Source organism: Ailuropoda melanoleuca, chromosome 11 (assembly GCF_002007445.2).
Source record: "Ailuropoda melanoleuca isolate Jingjing chromosome 11, ASM200744v2, whole genome shotgun sequence".
Taxonomy (NCBI): Eukaryota; Metazoa; Chordata; class Mammalia; order Carnivora; family Ursidae; genus Ailuropoda; species Ailuropoda melanoleuca.
In genome coordinates, this window is record NC_048228.1 from 107,944,170 (window position 1) to 107,963,565 (window position 19,396).

Sequence of the window (19,396 nt, forward strand, 5' to 3'; positions counted from 1 at the left end):
GTGTGATAAATGTGGCAAGCGCTTCTCCCACTCGGGCTCGTACTCGCAGCACATGAATCACAGGTATTCCTACTGCAAGCGCGAGGCGGAGGAGCGGGAAGCGGCGGAGCGCGAGGCGCGCGCGCACGGCGAGGGCGCCCCCTCCAGGGCCGATTGCAGTCTGCGGGACGGGGTTGAGTGCTTGCTGGCCTGGGCGGTGAGTTCCAGAAACCTGCTCTTTCTAAGACAAGGGCCTCCTAGCCTCCCCCCGGCACACGCGCACGCACACGCGGGCGCGCACACTCGCGCGCAGCGCCGGTCTGCTCGGGGTCCGCGGCCTGATTGGAGAGCCAGCGACTCGCAGCCTGGCGGAGGACGCGATGCTGCCTGGGTGCGCAGGGGTCCTGCCGAGTGCCGGTCGGGCTCCGATCTCTGGTCGATGTTCCAGGGCAGAACCGTGTCCCTGCCTCCGGCCTCAGCTCCCTTCTCTGCCCACTTCCAAGCGCTGCTGGAGCATGAATCATGACGGCGGTGCCAGTGGAAGCCCTGGGCAGGCTCCCAGGCTCTGCATCCATGTTGGCAATTATCGAAGTTTAATTCTCATGCTCCGGGGCCCTGCTTTTAAAGGGGGGGGGGAGGGTTCAAAATCACTGCCTCTGACAAACATCCAGAATGAAATTCCCGGATGACGGGCGGGTTTTCGTGGGTGCCTCATTCCTGCGGGCTTAGGGGCAAGCTGTTGGGGTATCTCCCCTACCCTCGGCTTACCCCTGCCTTGCGTCTCTGTGCATTCCTTCCACGAACGTGCACTGTCGTTCCCCATCGAGCGCGAGCGCTGGTTCCCACCTGCAGGCAGCTCGAGGTCTGCGGGAGACAGACCCTGGGGAAGGGGTTGGAGTACCCAGGCCTGGCATTTCTTGCTAGCAGGAGGGGAGGGCCTTTCCTCCCAGCAGTCCAGAAAAGCACGCAGGCCGGCCAGCACCTCTCCCTGCAGCCTCAGATGGGAGGATAGGGGTTATTCCTGTGACTGGTGGCCATGGGGTGGGACGCCTTTGGGTTCTAGGAAGGTGTCACAGGGAAGGATTGGAGCATCCCCCATAGTGATGCCTAGAAATGTGTACGGCTTTCGGGCTGCTTCTCTTTTCTCTGAGCCCTGAGGCTCAAAGGGTCTTCTTCTGCAGGAGAGCGCTGGCGTCTTTGCAGAGATGCCCACTGGGAGCCCAGCATCCTTGTCAGCCCCCTTACACGGAGGAGGGGGAGTCAGGCCAGGGCCGGGCCAGCCATCAGAGATTCTGGAGGGTGGGACTGCCCAAGGAGGGCCACACCTACCTTGCCAGTCCTGGGCTTTTATGCACTTTTTGGCAGCAAAGCCATGACTGCATGTGAGAGGCACGTGGCCCAGAGAAGGTAGGAAGCCACTATCCCCGTGAAAGGGCCCCCTGGTCTGGGAGGCCTGGAGTGTGCTTGCAGGGAAGACCCGCACACGTTCGTATCCTCCACGGTTGGCTTGCACTGGCCGTTGTCTGTAGCAGGCCTTTTGCTGTCTGGGACGGTTGGCGCCCCATGCTGCCATACTGCAGTGAATGCTCTCAATGCCCTGGAGCTCTTCCCCGAGACTGGGAGTGGAGCTGTCAAGGAAGGCTTCCTGGAAGAGGTGACCTCTGAACTGCATTTGGAGAATGGAGGAAAGTTACTAGGAATCAAGAAGCCCCTACGGGTTGTGCTCCCTGCGGCAGGGGGATGGGTTTTGTCCTGGAGGCAGGGAGAACCAGAGGACGATCCAAAAAAGGAAGTGGCAGGGGTCACATGTAGGTTTCGGGGAGCTCCCTCTCCCAGCAGCTGGCCAGCCACGTGGGCCTCCTGCAGATCCTGGGGGTTCTGTCTTGTGAGGAGCACTTCGGGGGATGCTTTGGGGGTGTTGGGACATCTAGGGTCCTGGCTGCCCCGGACATCTCACATGTTCATACCCAAGGGCAGCCTAGCATGAAGAAGTTGGAGGAAAAAGGACACAGAGCACCTGGGGCCCAAAGCAGACAGGACTTCCCGCTGCCCAGGAAGCGGCTCGCCAGGCCAGGCTGGGGACATCCGGAGTGCCTGGCCAGCCCAGTGATTCAGGCCCCTGGGGACGCCTGGCTGGCCTTTTGACCTCAGGAGTGCCAGCAGCATCTCCTGGCATAACCCAGGAGGAGGCAGGAGGGAGCGCCTCTCCTGTGGGTCGGGGCCCAGAGGGGGAGAGGAGAGCTGGCTCCCCTAAAGAGTCCTCAGGGTGGAGAAGCTCTGGGCTGGGCTTTGGGGCTGCACTGAACACAGACCTGCCTGTGTGCGAGGGAGGCCCCAGGGACCGCAGCTTTGCAGCAAGGAACTGGAGAGGTATCCCACCCTGGACATTGAAAATGAGGCTTGACGAACTACTCCTGATTATCCTGTAACAAGCCAAACAGCACGTGCCTGGAAGGCTGCCTGTCCCCGTGAGTCGCTGGTGGGCAGGCCTGGGCTTGGCAGGACCCGGAGGGATGACGGGGAGGGTGTTGTAAGGATTCAGGCTGCACTTGTGGAGGGGGAAGGGGTGAGGGCCCTGGGGAGAGCTGCGGGACCTCTTAGAAGGAAAATCACATAGCTGTGAAGCATCTTGGGGCTGCCGAGGCCGAGTTGCCCTTCCTCCCACCCATGATGAGTGGGGCCCAGAGGGAAGGGTTGGTCCAGCCAGGGCCTCACAGCCACGGGACACTGGGGCCTAGGCCCTGGGTGCTGTGAGAGGGAATCCCGGTACACACCTGGGGGACCATGCTCTTGTGTTCCAGGAGCGGCCTCTGTCCTGTGCACGGGAGTTTGTCTCCCTGCACACGGGTATGCGTGCACGCACACAGATGTGCACACGTATTCAGGTGCACATGCACACACACAACCATGCGTACGTGTACACACACATTTCCGCGCACGCCTATGCTGGCGTAACCGTGTACGCACAGACACATCCGTGCATTCTGCATGCACACACATGCACACACAGCCACGTAAATGACACAAGGCATTCACATGCATATCCGTGTGCACACACGCATACAGGTGCATGCTTCCACGAGCAGGCGTGCATGAACACACGTGTGTGCACATGTGTTCACATGCTGCACACGCACAGATCCGTGCACACACATACACTCTGCACACATGCACGCGCATGTTCATAGACACCTATCCACACGTGTTCTACACACACGTGTGCGTATACACGTGTCCGTGCACACGCACGTGCACATACACACGCACACACACATTGCCGCACACAGCCACTCACATGTGCATTCACATGGATCAACACACACGCTCACGTGTCCACCCCCACACAGAGACGCGCATGCGCACAGGTGCCTGCGGCCTTGCTCCCCCCGCCGCCGGGCTGTAGGGAGGGTGCATTTGGCCGCCCCATTGCGGGCAGCTCTTCCCGGTTTCAGGCTGGGTTTTGCCGCCTCAGCCTGCTCACCTCCACCCAGCTCGTTCAGATGGCTCTTCAGCCCACTCCCTCCAGGCTGCCAGCCCATTCGTCACTGCCTGCCGTGGACTCCCGGCCTTGGCCATGCTGTTCTCCAGGCTGGCAACCCTTTGTCTCGTCTATCCCCAGGGCTCTTCCCTTCCTTCAGAATGTTGCACGAGATTCCGCAGCAGGTTTCCTTGATCTCCCAGGCTAGACCAGGAGCCCCTTCCTTCATTGGCCTCCTGTGTGCCCATCGGGGGCAGGCCCTCCTCAGACCCCGTCCATCTCCACCGTGGGCTCGTGAGAGCAGGCCGTGTGTCTCGCACTGCCTGGGGCAGGGCCCAGCTATGGCTCACAGTAGGGGCTCAGTCAAAGCTGGCGCAGGAGTGGGGGGGGAAGGGTGAGGTCAGGAACCCCACGAAGGGCCTGATGTCCTCTGTGCCCCTTGGCCAGGCTGGACACCTGCAGTGTGCTTGGCACAGGTGGTCCCTGGCGGAATGCAGGGGCGCCTCAGGCGGGGAGCTGACGCCTCGACCAGGAGCTGCCAGTGCCAGAGCCCTGGCCCCGCCCAGCGGCCCCCTTCTGCCTCGGCTCTGTGGCGGTTGCTCTTGCTGCATGTGGACATAAGCTCCTGCTTGTCACTTCCTTGCTGTCTGGCAGCGCGAGAACCCCTGCCTCCCTGGGCTTCAGTTCTCCCATCTGTAAGGTGAGGGTATTGGATTGGATAGTTCTAAGGTCCGTGCCAGCTCTGCCCCCACCTGGCTGTGAGCCCCCGGAAGTGGGTGATGCAGCTGGTCTTCTGGGTATGCTGGGCGCCTGCAGGGGAGGGGAAGGGCCGGGAGGCAGGTAGAGCAGCCCCTTTCACTTTTCCAGCAGGTGTGGCAACAGAGGGAGACTGGCCTGGCTTCCTAGTCTCCAGACCAAGAGGACTTGTTTCCTCCTTCGAGCTGAGCTGAGGACTTCCCCCCCATGTTTATTTGAAATTTCATTTTTAAAGACAGGCAGGGAAAAATGAGGCTCGCTTCTCTGTCTGCCCCTCCCTGAAGAATTCCAGAACCGCTTTGTCTTGTTAGAATATGGCCTGGCTCTGCTGGCCCGGGGCCTGGCTCTCCACGCACCAGCCCGCGGACCAAGTCCATTGCAGTATCGATCACACTGATGGATTTGGCACAGCTGAGTTCTTACAGAGCTGGCAGAAGTCCCCTCCGGAGAAAGAGCTGCTTCAGGGACCATCTTTGATTTGCAATGCATGTAATAGATGAAAACAGTGGGTCAGCATGTCTCCCTAAGCACCAGTTGTGGACCTCACTCAGCCCAGGGCCTGCCGGAGCTCAAGCCCGCACCTGTCCCCTGCCCCTCCTGGCTGCTGCACGACCCTCTCGTGGCTTCCTGCCTCCAGCCAGCCCCTCTGCACCCCCAGGTCCAGGCTTGACGGCGTCCTCCCTGTCGGGCTTGCTGCTGCCCAGATGCCTGAGCCTGGCATTCAAGACCCTCCTTGGGCTGGCCTCAAGTGCGGACTCTAGGCTCGCGCTGAACAGGTGTCCCCACAAGACCTTGTGAAGCCGCCCTTCGTTCCCAAGCCTCCTGGCCTGTAGACAGCACTAACAGAGTCCCACCCCTAGGGCGGCTGTGCAGGCTCGGGCAGCAACGTCTGTGGGGCTCTGAGCCCTGGGCCTGCTCACCGCAGGGTCTGGGCCATGTCCGCCACTCTCCTGCCTCTGTTTCTACTCCCTGGGCCTGGAGAACCTGCTCTCACCTCTGCTCATCGCACACCTGAGCCGATGGAAGAGCCACCACCAGCCCCAGGCTCCTGGAACTGCCCCCCTCAGGGTTCCCTGGACCACTGTGAAACATCGAGATCCAGAGTCCAGCCTGGGCCCCCTCCTGCCCTCGGTGGCTACGCCCAGGCCCCCAGAGCCCCCTGCCCATTAGGGAGCATCTCCCCCAGGCCGGGCCTGTCCTGAACAGTCCACAGGCCGTGGGCCCAGTTCACCTCTTAGGGGCCTTGCTGAGTATTTGCTACGGGATCATCCCATTTTGCAGGAGAGGTCAGTGAAGCCCAGGGACCTGGCGCAGTGTGGCTCCCCTCCATCCCGCCATTATGCTGCTGGGCACCCACTTGCTTTTGCCTTGAGTCTGCCCCAACAACTAACTTCCGTGCCGGGATGGCCTCGGAAGGGCTCTCTCGGGAGTGACCACCAAGCCAAGGCCCCAAGGCCTGGAGTGACCCTGTCCACGGGCCTGCCTGCCCACCAGCGGACCCTCCCCGGCCCCCTCCTCTAGAGCCAGATTTCAGGTCCGACCCCTCACGTCACTCCCTGGAGATTCAGCATCTGTCCAGCAAGCATCTACTGGGCACCTGATTCATGCCAAGTGTGGACAGTGCCTGTTGGCTATGGAGAACAAGGCGCTACATGGGCCCCACACGGGGGACAAGGCACAGGCGGTGACAACCTGGGAGGTGCCAGAAGAGGGAGGAAGCAAGGGGCAGGGCCCGAGGGCTTCTGACCTGCCTGGGGGCTTGGCGAGGACTTTCTGGAAGAAGTAAGGGTTCAGCCCACACTGGAGGAGAAGGTAGCAGCCTGTCCAAAAAGAAGGCTGAGGAGTGCATTCTGGGAAGGCATGCTGTGTACCCAGCAGCCAGCACTCACTGCCTCCTGGCCCACTGTGCCCCCAATGACCCAAGCCCTGGAATGATCCCCAGTCCTTGATTGTGAATATGATGGAGTGTCACTGCCTTAGGCCCTAATATGTTGACTGTGAGTTAAAGGAGATTATGCTGGGTGGGCCTGACCTGATCAGGTGAAGTATCAGAGCCGTTCCGCTGGCCTCCGAGATGAAGCAATGTCATGAGAGGGGTCCAAAGACAAGATCTAAGAGGGCCTCTAGTTGTGGACAGTGGCCCCTGGAAAATGGCAACCGGAGAACAAGGACCACAACCTCTGGGAACTGGATTCTACCGACAACTATGTGGGCTTGGAGGGGCCATGGGCCTCAGGGAAAGCTCAGCCTCGGCTGACACCTTCATCTCGGCCTTTGGACCTGGAGCAGGGGACCCGGCCAAACTGCACCTGGACTCCTGGCCCATGGAAACTGTAAGACAATAAACGTGTATTGTTTTAAGCTGGTCCCTTTGTGTAATTTGTTACACAGCCTTGATAATTAAGACACCCCTGCACCCGGTTTGTTCTGGTGGAGGAACAGCGATGGGCCCAAGAAAGGGGGACCCCTTCCCAGCACTGACGGGAAAGCCATGATGCCACTAAGCATGTTACGATGGATCCATCTCCCTTCCCCAGTGGCTGGAGGAGAGGCTGCGTGGCCAGCCCCAGCCAATATCACCTCCCCGAAAACGAGCATGAAATGTACATGGAGGTCAACTGCCTTCCTTCCTGTTTGGTGCAGGGGGCGGGGCCAGAGCGGGCAGCTCTTGAGACCCGAGGAGCTGGAATCATGCTGTCGTTCCAGAACTTCCAAGCGAACCCAGCCCGGAGCCGCCCTTGGCCAGGCTTCCTGTGGAAGGGATGCTAAGTGGCCTTGGTGTCCGAGCCCTTGGAGAGGAGGTTCTGTAGCTCAGGGCTGATCGCGTCCTGGCCGACTTGCTGTCCACAGCCCCATGCTGCCTCCTCTGAGAATCACCGTGTCATTCTGCTACAGACACAACACACACACCTGTGCCCTAACCGCCCCGACTGCAACACGTGACCTGACACGGCAACACGGACCTGCGGATGTGTCTAGCCGAGGACTGTGAGATGGGATATAATCCCAGAGCAGACCCTAAATGTAGTGACGAGGGTCCTGCTTAGTGAAGGAGAGACGAGGTGGTCAGAGTTAGAGCAGATGTGACAGCAGAAGCAGAGGGCGGGTGATGGGAGGAAGAGGCCACCAGCTCAGGCCCCTTCTAGGCACCTCTAGAAGCTGGAAAAGAACCAGGAAATGGGGTCTCCCCTGGAACCTCCAGGAGGAACCAGCCTGGCCAACCCATTTTAAACTTCTGCGTGAAGAACTGTAAGATCCTACGTGCATATCCTTATAAGCTACTCAGTGTCTGATCATTTGTTCCAGCAACAAGAGGGGATGAATACAGAGCCTGTAGGTGTTTGGGGAATGAATGCATGAATGAAAGAGTGAGCAGATGAACAAACATCTGTAGGAGACAGGCATTTTGATTCCTGCTTTAGAGTTAAGATCGCCGAGGCCCAGACAGCCCTGAGCCCGACTTCTCAGCAAGCCAGGTTCTGTCTGCCTGCTTTGCTGCCTCTCATTTGCTGAGCACCAAACATGTGTAGGGCTCAGATGGGGGTAAAGAGTGAGACAGACTCTGTCCTTCACTGTAACCAGAGGTCCCGGGAGCCTGGGCCGCGGCCTGCTCTCCTGAGTTAACTGTGGAAATCACAGCCTGGGCAGCATGGAGGTGGGGCGCATGCGTCCGTGGGTGCTGCTAACCCATGCGGCATCCTGGCGCTCGCTCAGGGGCCCCCCTCCATCGTGAAGCCTGTCTCCCTGCTCCCTGTATCACAGTGGCCCCATGGAGAAATCGGGGAACAAGTCTGGAGGAAATGGTTCATTAAATGAGGGCAAGTTCACGCCACGATCTGTGACTCTGACGGTAGCAGGTACCATGGGGCTGCAGGGGGAGGGAGTCCAGAGATTTTTTCATTTTGGTTGGCTTTGATTTTTTTTTTTCTTCAGATTTTCAGAAAATGCAGAAGAGCCCTTGAAGTGTTTGGGAAAATAAGCAAAGAATGCTCACATTCAGCCTGACCTGTGACGTTTACCCAGCTTCCTACGTTGACCCCGATTGCCGAGTATTTCTGGAAGGCAGGGGGGCAGGCCCAGCAATGTGTGCCACTGGTGGGATCACTGGAATGTTTGTGTTGGAACCTGGACACCGTGAGCTTGGGCTCGGCAAGATCTGCTATGTTTCATTCTTGAGATTTCCCTTCCCAGAAAGGCTCTGATTTAAACCAGAACTTTGTTAGGATTGTGAGTCAGGGTACAGGCGATGCTTCTGTAACAAAGCAGCCCAGAATATGGCGGCCACAATGGGTGGGAGTGATGTCTCCCCCAGAGTCTGGGCAGGACCAGTATGACTGCCTGACGGGGGTGGAGGGTACTGGTGCCTTTGCTCTCTCCTTGGCTGTCCCCAGCAGGCATCTCCCACCTCCAGGTCTTGGTTGGCTGGTCCAGCCAGGGCCATTGCCACGACACCCACGGTCAGCCCTCAGCCCAGTGGGACGGGTGGGCAAGGTCCTACAAACACAGGTCATCCCCTCTGGAAGTTGCACACAGCCCTATGCTGATATCCCATTGGTCAGAATGTGGTCACATGCCCATACTTACTGCAAGGGAGGCTGGGAAATGTAGTCTTTAACAGGGCAGCCATATGCCAAGATAAATGCAGGGAGGGTTTCCAGCCTGGGAACTGCTGACATTTGGGGCTGGGATCTCTTTGTTACGGGTGCCGTTCTGCGAACTGCGGCATGTTTAGCAGAATCCCTGGACTCCTTTGACTAATGCTAGAAGCAGCCCCCAGTTGTGATGACCAAAAATGTCCTCAGACATTGCCAGGGGTCCCCTGCAGGCATCATCACCCAGCCAAGAACCACTGGACCAGATCAAGGTCCTAAACTCCAGCATCCACAGGGCCGGACCAGAGGAGCGCTGGGGCTGGGCTGGGCCCTTGGAGAATGCCCCGTGGGGGGGGGCGGGGACAGCTACCTCTTGAGCCACCCTGCAAGGTCTCATACAGAGGAGGACAAAGTCTGGATTTTCACGTGAAATACAATTGCTTGCTGATAGCATCTAATTAAAACAGGAAAAAAGCTGTCTGGTGGCTACTGATTGAATTGTATTCCCCAAAAGATACATCTATGTACTCGCCCCCCCGGGGCCTGTGAGGGTGACCTTATCTGGAAATACGGCCATGGCAGATTTACTCAGGTTCACCGAGGTCATCCTGGATGGGGTGGGCCCTGATTCAATATGGCTGGTGTCCTCATAAGAAGAGACAGTGGAGAAAGGCATGTGAAGACAGAGCTAGCAGGGTGCTCCCATGCCTGACTGAGCCTCTGGGACCCCTCACCCCAGCTTGACGGGCCAGTCTGCGGGTCTGGCCGCAGTGTGTTCCCGAGCCCCGCTGCACAGAGCGGAACACAGAGCTGTCAGACCCTTCTGTCTGGGGCTCACGGGGACAGTGACACGGGCCAGCTAGATGGCCCAGTCAGACCTCCACAGCCTGAGCCACAGCCCCATGGAGCCTGGGCCGGTGCAGCACGCAGAATTTCCCTCCCGCCTTGCCGCAGCCTGGCTGCGGTACTGCCGCGACCCCCTAGACCTTCGGTCTACTCATCCAGCATGTGCGGAGAATCAAATTTACTTGGGGCAGGGCAAGGCCTCTCTAAGTGGGGAGTACTGCTGAGCAAGGCAGCACGGCAACCCGCCATCGATGTCGTGCCTGCTGTTCACAGGTGACCTGCGGTGACCCGCGGAGTGCCTGTGAGGTGCTGGGACCTGGGGATCCCTCAGCGACCAGGCGGACTCCTAGCGCCTGAAACTTCCCGGGACGCCAGAGCACGGGCCACCCTGGAGCTCTCCAGACACAGCGAGCCCCCCTCTGCTCTGCAGGTCGCTGGGTGAGGTTGAGATTAAGGTTGGGGTTAGGATTTACTTGGGGTAGAGGGTCCGAGTGAGTTAGAGATTAATGGGGTTTTCGTTGGGATTTGCGTTGGGGTTAAGTTTATAAACAGAATTTGTGTTGTAGTGGGTTGTGGTCAATTTAGGGGTTAGAGTCAATATTTGAGAAGTGGTTTGGATCAAGATTGGGTCCTGTGTCAATTTAATATTAGGATTTGGGTCAGGATGGGGGGTTCAGAGTGGGGTTCAGGATGAGGTCAGGGCGAGGGTCAGGGTAAGGGTCCGGGTGGGGGTGGGGAGGGGGTCAGGGTGAGGATAGGGTCAGAGTGGGGTAGAGGTGGGGGTGGGGAAGGTTAAGGCACAGCTGGCATTTGACCCCAAGCCACTTGCTGTGCTGATCGTTCAAGGTCACCAGTGTGTCTCCATGTCTCTCTCCATCCAGTGCCTAAACTCCTGATCTCATCTTAATCCGATGCTCTGTAACCTTTGTCCTTTGCCACGCCCTGACCGCGCGGCTTGGCTCGGACTGTCCCAGCTCTCAGAGCCCTCTTTAGGCAGGGTCCTCTAGGTGAGCTTGGTGACGAGCTGTTGTCCTGGAGGAACACGGGGCCACAAAGACACTCTCACGACTGGGGCCAGGACAAGAGAGCCAGCAGATCCCAGCATCAGTGCCGGGAGGACACTTGCAGTCCCTTAAAGCCAAAGTGCTTGTTACTGCGGGTTCGGCGGGACTGCCCTGGCACACGGTGTTGGACTGTCACAGAAGGCGTGTGTGGACAGGACGTGTTCCGGCTCCGTGTGTAGGAAGGAGGAGTGATGAGATGCCTCCCTGCAGATACTGTTTCAGTCACAGCAGAAAAAGGACATGAATCCGGGAGGAAGCAAAGACCTCCCTTTCCTCAGCGAGAAAGCACACTTCCCGATTCCAGAACAGCCGAGAATAACAGGAAGCCCCGCCGGGGGGCCTGGGAGTCGGGCAGCCTCGCCCTTTGCTCCAGCACATCGTGGGTTAGGCGGCTGCTGTGCAGGGATGGGTAAGAGGGAAACTGGGTGCATTTTGGAAACTGAAAGCATCCGCACTCCGCATGGTTGCAGAGTGAGCCGGTGTCCAGGAGGGGGCGACATGCCGCGGACCCGCCCCTGCAGGCTGGTCCCCAGGGCTGGAAGCCCTGCTGGGAGGGGAGAAACACTGGGCCCCAGGCTGCAGACCTGGGCGCCACCTTCCTCCCCTGACGATGGCCTGGCCATTGGTTCCTACCCTCATCCCTCATCGGCCGCTGGTAGGAGCTGTCTGGAGACCGACCAGGCTGGGCCTCCCCTCCAGCCTCCTTGATGGCCCAGAGGGATCCTGTCAAAATCAGCTCAGCTGCCCTCTTCTGGGAAGCCCTCCTGGGGCTCCTGAGGACACCTGAAGGCTGTTGAGATCCCTTCATGGGGATGGAGCCTCATGCCTCATTTTCCTGGGTGCCCGTCCACAAGTTTAGGGCTCTTGGGGGCAGAGACCAGGTGCTCCACCTGCAGCCTCCCAGGCTCCGCACCGGGCGGAATCCTTCAGAAGGACCAGCAGATGCGTCCGTGAGCGAGTGACGAGAGAGCCAGCAGGGAACCCGGGGACAGAACGTTACCCTGCGTGCATGTTTGCAGACCCAGGCCTGCCCCGGCTGCTCCAGGCCCCAGCTGCCCCATCGCTGGTCTCCCTGTGAGGTCCTGCCACCCTCCCTCTGCACGCACAGCCACCTCTTCCCAGGGACCCTGCATGTGCTCCCCCTGCGTCCGGACCCCGCACCAGCCTAGGCCAGTGAAGTTCCCGGCAAAATCCGAGGGCTGTGACGTGGTTGCTAAGGGCACTTCCAGGCTTCTTGGCGACAGGAAGCGGCGCTAACCGCCCCCATCAGGCACCTGCTGTGAACTCCCCGCTGAGGAAGCCCACTGTAGGGCACCTGTGAGGATTCGCTGAGACCAAGGAGGTGAACGCCAGCCACCCGAGTCCCTGCTCAGATTCCAAGACTGTCCCAACAGCTCTTCAGGGTTGCTTCAGTCCGGTTAGGACTTCTGCGGAAGCACGTTCTCCTGTGGAGGGCTTCCTGGGCACCGTGGCATCCTGGGCTCCAGCCCCGTGCCATCTAAGTGAAAACAGTCCACGCACTGGACTTCAGGAGGACGGCCAGCACCCCAGGGGCCAGCCTGTGGGGAGGCATCCAGGATCGGGGCCGCTCTCTCCCCACATCTGAGCTCAGTCGGTGGAGCGCCTGGGTTTACAGCCCAGCCCTTGGGGCCTGCCCAGCTAGCTGCGCCAGGCTTCACCCGCAGCCGTGCCGGCGACCCTGGCCGGTGCACCCCATCTGCTCCCGAGGTTCCCGACAGAGGCTGCACCACTCATTCCCTGAGGGGCGAACAGAAGCCTGGGTGTCTCCGGGTCCCGTGCAGACTTAGGTCACAGGCCACTCCTCACACTTCTGTCTTCTCTGCTCGGCCCGCCAGCTCCCCGGACACACACCGTTCCCAGTGGGTCTCTGGTTGGGTGCTGCCAAGGGCAAGTACTCAGGTGAGTTTAGAGGTCAGAGGGGCGTGACCCATACCTGCTCCATGGGCACAGGTGGGCAGACTCATGGGCTTGTTCAGACCAGATGCTTCCCCCGGCCCGCCCTCCTGGGAATGCCCCCATGCTTTCCCGAAGCCTCCTGACCCTGACTGTCACGTTCTTGACGACTTTGCCTGAACATCAAAGGCACACGGAGCATTCTGGAGTCAGCTGGGAGATAAGCAGAGAGTCTAAAACCGGCCAGCATGAGAAGCCAGGGCAGGTCAAGGAGAAAGGTCAGAACAGAAGTGGGTGGCATGTTCCAGTGCCCCTCAACTAGTGCCCAGGGCTCAGGGTGAGGCAGGTGCACACACAGTCACTCAGCAGGGCTCTGGAGGGCAGCCAGGGCCATGGCCACAGGAGGCCTGGGCTCCGGACCCCACACTCCCAGCATGTGACACGCGGGGTGCACAGTGGAAACCAGCCACAGGGGAAGAGAGGCGGAACGGTGCAGGTGCTAGTCCCGGTGACAGCATGCTGGGGTGGGGCTCAGCACAGGCACTGCCAAAGCCACATGTGGGGAGAACTGATCTGTGTTTGTGGGCCCTGCAACCCAGGACCCACAGGCCCCCCTCTCCCTGCTGTTTCCCGGGAGAAGTCAGCAGGGACCCGCCCTGCGGGGTGGGGTGCTCACATCAGCGCTGGGGTGCGTGCTGGCCTTGGAAAACCCAAGCCCTTGTCTAATTAAGCCATTAGGAGTTGGTATCCATGGAAACTATGGTACTCGCATACCCAACACAGACGAATATTTATTCAATTAGCAGGGCCCGGGAGCTGGGGAACCGTGGCTTCCTGCTGGGACTGCCATGAGGGCTTCTGGGGAGGTCACGTTTTGGAGGACCCACGGGGGCCCAGACCTTTCACCTGCATGATCTCGTTTTCACAGCCACCCCCTGCCCCTGCCGAGATGGTCCCTGCTGCCATCTCTGTATGGAGGAAACAACGGAGCCGAGCAATGCAGCCACCCCTCAGAGCCAGAGGCGGGACAGGAACCCCAGACGGTCTGGCCGAGCCTGCCGGCTCTTTCTACAGCCCGAGCCCTGAGGGAGGCAGGGCCGCAGCCTTCTGTGTCCTGGACACCCAGGCGGTTACATCTGCGGTCATGCTGCCCATGGCTCCAGACGGTGTCGCCTCCACACGACGGCCGTGTGACCTTGAGCAGTCATCGTGACTGGGTCCGGTCACCATCCCTCAGTCCGTCCCGGCTGCCGACACTCTGGAGGCTGGAGGTCCAAGATCCAGGTGTGAGCTCTGCCAGCACTGGTTGGGAAGACCAAGGAGAGCCAGGCCGCGGGCAGCCACCAGCCCCAGGAAACTTCCTGGCGTCTCTCCCTGGGGCACGTGGCAGCAAGGAGCACATGTCATCAGCCGTCCGTGTCTGGAGGCTTTGTGACACACCGGCCTTTGCGCTTCTGCCTTTGCTCCTATGTATGGACTGGGAGGGCCTACAGGATCCCTGCCTGGTGCCCGGGCGGTGGTTGGCGGCTGGGACCCAGTGCCCAAAGCTCCAGTGGGAATGCCGTCTCCCCGCAGCGTGTTGCACACAGAGGGCCTGGGCCCGCTGGAGGCCTGGAGCTGTGCCACGGCTGGGCTCGAGGGGACCTCGCTGCTTCCCAGGGGCTGCTCAGATGCTACGTGTCAGGTAGCTGCACCTGACGGGCTAGTGTGCGCGTGTGCGTGCGTGTGTGCTCCCCAAGGGCTGACTTTCCATAGCCACCCAGGAGCACGTCTAGCGCCCATGAGTGCGCCTGAGTGACAGGGAGCGGGGAGCCCCTTCTCTGGCTGTACCCCATTTCCAAGGACAAGGGGCCCTCTGCCCTGCACTGCGCCTTGGTCCTGGGTGCGGTTTTTTAAAAGGAAAACACATTCATTTTACCGTTGTTGCTTACCACCTAAAAAGTACTATTTGGTACGTGAAAGCACCAAAACTGGGTTCTCCACTAAAAACCATCTTTGTTGGTGGAAGGTGAAGGTCACGGTTACGTCCCCTTCATTTACTGGGAAGGCAGGCGTGGCGGTACCGCCAAGCAGGATTTGGGGCCCTGGCTCTGTCACGTCCCCGCGCGGTCTCCTCTCCTGGGAAGGTGTGTGAGGACGACCCATGACACTCCGCCAGGGAAATCTGGTAACAATGGACGTGAGCCGCGCATGGCACCTCTCGGAAGTGCAGTGCCGGCGGTGTGTGCTCTGAACACCAGCCCAGGGACCCGGGAACGGCCAGGCCCCGGGCTGATTCGGGTCCCGGGTGACAGAGGGACCATAGCTTGAGAAACTCCTGAAGCTTGTAACTGTCTGATTCCACTTCATCTTTACCACAGCCCAGCAAAATACATGGTGTAACCACCCCCCACCTTTTAAAACTGTTTGACAACTTTATCAAGGCATAATTTATATAACATAACTTTGACCCATTATGCGTGTCTGTCAGGACCGCTGCGCAGATCGGACAGGGTCTGGTAAATGCTCCATAAAGTAAGTACCGTGCACACGGGTCCGTTATTACAGCACGGCGAGGACCGTGTCTGTGCTGCACGTTGTGTGATTCTTACGGTGGGGCGTCCCGGCATCATTTCTCTGAAGGGCTCGGGCAAGGGCTGCCTGGCAGGGACGCGGGCTGGCTGCAAATAGTGGAGGGTTACATGCATGTGATAGCCAGCCCCTCACTTACACACGGTGGGAGGGCAGATCGTTGCTTTTTTTTTCCTTCTAACATTTCATTTGGAAATAATTTCAAACTGCAGAAAAGTTACAAGAATAAAAATAGTACAGAGAACACCATATATCTTTTACCTGCATTCAATTATTGCTAACATTTTACCCCATTTATCATTTGCTCTCTGTCTTCCCTCCCTCCTGCCTCCCCCTCCCTATGTCTCTCCCCTCCCTCCCCCTCCTTTCTCTCCCTCCTCCCATTCCTCCCTCCCCCTGCCTCCCCCTATCTCCCTCCATATGGGAGGATTTTTCTGAACTGATTCAGACCAAGCTGCAGGCATCATGGCCCTTCACCCTTGCTTGAAGACAGGGCTCTGGTCGTACTGAGCCACAGAGAGGTGACACCCATCCGCAGTCCAGCACTCACAGTCCCATTCTGCCGGCTGCCCCGGCAGCCCCTTTGCAGCCTTCCTATCCATCCCGGGACCACTCTAGGATCAGGCGTTCATTGTCTTCTCTCTTTGGTTTCCTTTCATCTGGAACATTCCCATAGTCTTTTTTTGTCATTTATGTCACTGACATTTTTGAAGAATATGGTGCTTTTCTTAATAGAACACTGCTTGTTTTAGGTTTTCTGATGTTTCGTGATTAGACTCGGCATCCACTTCTCAGCTGCAGTGACACACAGATGATGTATCTTTCTCCAGGTTCCTCATCCAGAGCACAAGAGGCCTCTCACTGGTGGTGTTATTTTTGATGAGCTGGTCAAGGAATTGTCTGAGTTGTCTGCTATGTAATTACCCTTCATTTCCTTGCAACTGATGAACAGTCTGGGAGAGAGACACATTAACACCGTGGAAATAGTCTCCTTCTCACCAAAAGTTCCCCCTAGATTTAGCTCCATTAATGATTCTTGCTGATCCAATCTTTAGCTGCAAAATGTTGATTTTCAAACCCAACACTTCCCCCATTTTAATCAGTTGGCTTCCATCACCCTACTGTAGCCACATCTCCCCCATCTCCTCTGCCAACCACCCGCCCGTCCATCCACCTTCCATCCACCATCCATTCATCTAACACCCATCCATCCTCCATCCACCATCCATCATCCACCCATCATCCATCCATCCATCCATCCACCACCCGTCCATCCATCCGTCCACGATCCACCATCCATCCACCATCCACCCATCATCCATCCATCCATCCATCTACCATCCACCATCCATCCACCCATCATCCATCCATCCATCCATCCACCACCCGTCCATCCATCCGTCCATGTGTATATGTATCCATCTATCTACCATCTACCTACCCACCCACCTACCCATCCCCCACCATCAGCAGGTGCATCTAGAGCCCACAGCTGCACTTCATTATTCTGGTGCTCAGATCACTCTGAACTCTGGCTAGGGGAGCCTCACCAAGTTGGCTCCTGAGTCTTTGTGACACACCACTTTTTTTTTTTAGCACCTCCTTACTTTCTGGTATATAAGATGTTCCAGTCTCATTTTGTGCTCTTCCTGCCCAGTCCTAAAATCAGCCATTTCTCCAAGAATCCCTGCATTCCTTTTGGTGGGAAATGTATTAGAAACCAAGCTCTGGGAGCCCAGTCACAGCACAGGGTCCTCGGGCCCTTGGCAGACCAACCTAGGGACTGTGGGTACATGCACACGCATGCACGGCGCACACACAGACACACACATGCAAAGCCCCACACGTGCATGTTTCCAAAATCATGACTTCACATGTTGAACTCTGGTTCAGTCTCTCTCCACGGGGTCTCTTCTTGCCCTGCCTGTGCCGAGCTCGCCTCCCTTCCTCCAACCACAGGGGGTGTTGCCTCGCCTGTGCAATCCCATAATATACCCATAGCGTCTTCAGAGTTGCTTCGTCCCTTTCACTGCGAGAGGAAAGAACAGCACCGCCACACAGTGTTCCGGACGTGTGCTCACTGCCCACCTCTCCCCTCCTGGGTGTAGGGCGGAGGGGTGCAGACAAGCACCTTGCTCCCCTTCTTTCCCTGGCTGCTCTTTATGTGACATAGACTCGGGTGTATTTGTTCCAGTTTGCATTCAGCTTTATTCTCCCCTCCCTCACCCTTGTTAACTGAATGACAGTGAGTTGATTTCAATATGCAGAATATTAGCACGCTTCCAAACGTCATTGCTGCAGGAAAGGCGCGGCCGGGGCAGTGCCGCTCTCCCTGCTCCCTGGCGGGAGCTCACCTGCTAGCTTTCCCTCGTTTCCTCAGGCAGGATCGCGCACGTTTCCTTACTCCTGTTTCTTCGCTGCGCACGAGGCAACGCACTCTGTGTGCCGGACTGCACTTGGCACTTGTCCCTCGACAATATGCCGTGCGAAGCCCCCACTGCCCTGCCAGCTGACCCTCGGCGTTGTCCCCCCTGACCCCCCACCGCCCTGCCAGCTGACCCTCGGCGTTTTCCCCCTGGGAGCCCACCCCCAGCGTCGTCCCTGCGGCGCCCACCCACGTGTGCGCAGTTGGCTCGCCCCGACCCCTCCTGCCGGTGCAGCAGGTCCTCCTGCCCGTGTGTTTTGTGTCTCTGGAGGTATGTCCTCAGGGTAAATCCCTGGAGCTGGGGTCCTGGGGTCAGAGAGGCGAACACCTGTCCATCTGTTAGATGCGGCCCTTCTCAGTCCGCCACTCCGGGTCCCACCACCGCGCCCGCCTCGCCCTGTCCCCCTGCAGCCCCTCCAGCAGCCCGAGCGCCCCCACGGCGGCTGCCCCGCCGATCTGACGGGCGGGACACAGGCTCTTGTGTGGCCTCGCGGCAGCGAGGGCAGACGCCTCGTCATGCTTCCGAGGGCCGTTCACGTTTCCTTCGCTGGGAATTGTTTCTCATGCACTTTGTTCACGTCTCTATACGATTTTTCTGTTTTTGTTTGTCACCTTTTATAAGATTTTTGCATGTTAGGGATGTTACCCTTCTATTTACGAAGCAAGTTCCAAACACTTTCTTCTAGTTTATTTGTCTTTTAATGGTGCTCATCTTTCTCCTGTGCAAGCACTGTGGTTTTGCAGACGAAATTGCTGAGACTCTCTGTTTTTGGACCTGCGTTTGTACTCACGTCTGGAAAGCCCTTCCCCACGCTCTGCTTGCAGACGGGTTCACCTCTGTTTGCGTCTAGGATTCGTATATTTAAACCTTGTGCGCCTCATCTCTGATTTCCTGAGTTTATTCTTATCTTCATGTGAGAAATGGATCTCATTTTATCTTTTTCTAAATGATTATGTGCTTGTCCCAGCACGGTTTTATTTGAAAGATCACGGCTGCTGTGGGGCACTGAGGCACTTCCTCTGCCTGAGTGCCCCCCGCTCCAGGCCGCCCCCACCAAGCCGCTGGAGACCTGCTCCTGCCACAGGGCTCCCTGCAGAGCGTTGACTGTCTGCTGGGGCTGGTCCCCCTCCCGACACGGTGCTTCCCCTCAGCGTTCCCTTGGCGAGTCGGGCATGTTTATTTTTCCATATGAACTTTTGTATCAACGCGAGCTCCATAGAAAAATGTTCTCTGGAATTTTTATTAGGACCGCATTAAACTTATACCCTAAATTAGAAAGAACTGACATCTTGATGATGTTGGAATGTCCCAACTTCCCTATTTTGGGGCTCTGTGTGCCTTGCAGGAGTGTTTTATGGTTTTGTTCACACGGGCAGCAAATGTTTCTCATTAAGCTGACGGCTGCAGGTTGGCCAGCAGGGGCTGGGCTGTGAGCCCGTTGTTCTCCGCCCTCCCCAGACCCTGCTCGCCACCTGCCCCCCGGACCTGGTGGCTGCTGCAAGCGGGCCCCTTGTCCTCTTCTCACTGGGTCTGGCCAACAGGAAGCCCCCGGAGAGAGTCGGACAGGATGAGAGTTGAGGGTTTCCCTGTCAGGCGCACGTAGGCTGCAGTTTCTCTGGGGCTGCCCTGTCCCTCAACTAAGGCCACTGCCTTCTCTCTGGGCCCCAGCAATGCTCCCTGCATGGCGCTCGGGCCTGGGCGGCCTGGCTCCTGTGGGACTAATGCCTGGATGCTTCCCTGTCCACTGCGAGTTTCCTTTGACTCACTGAA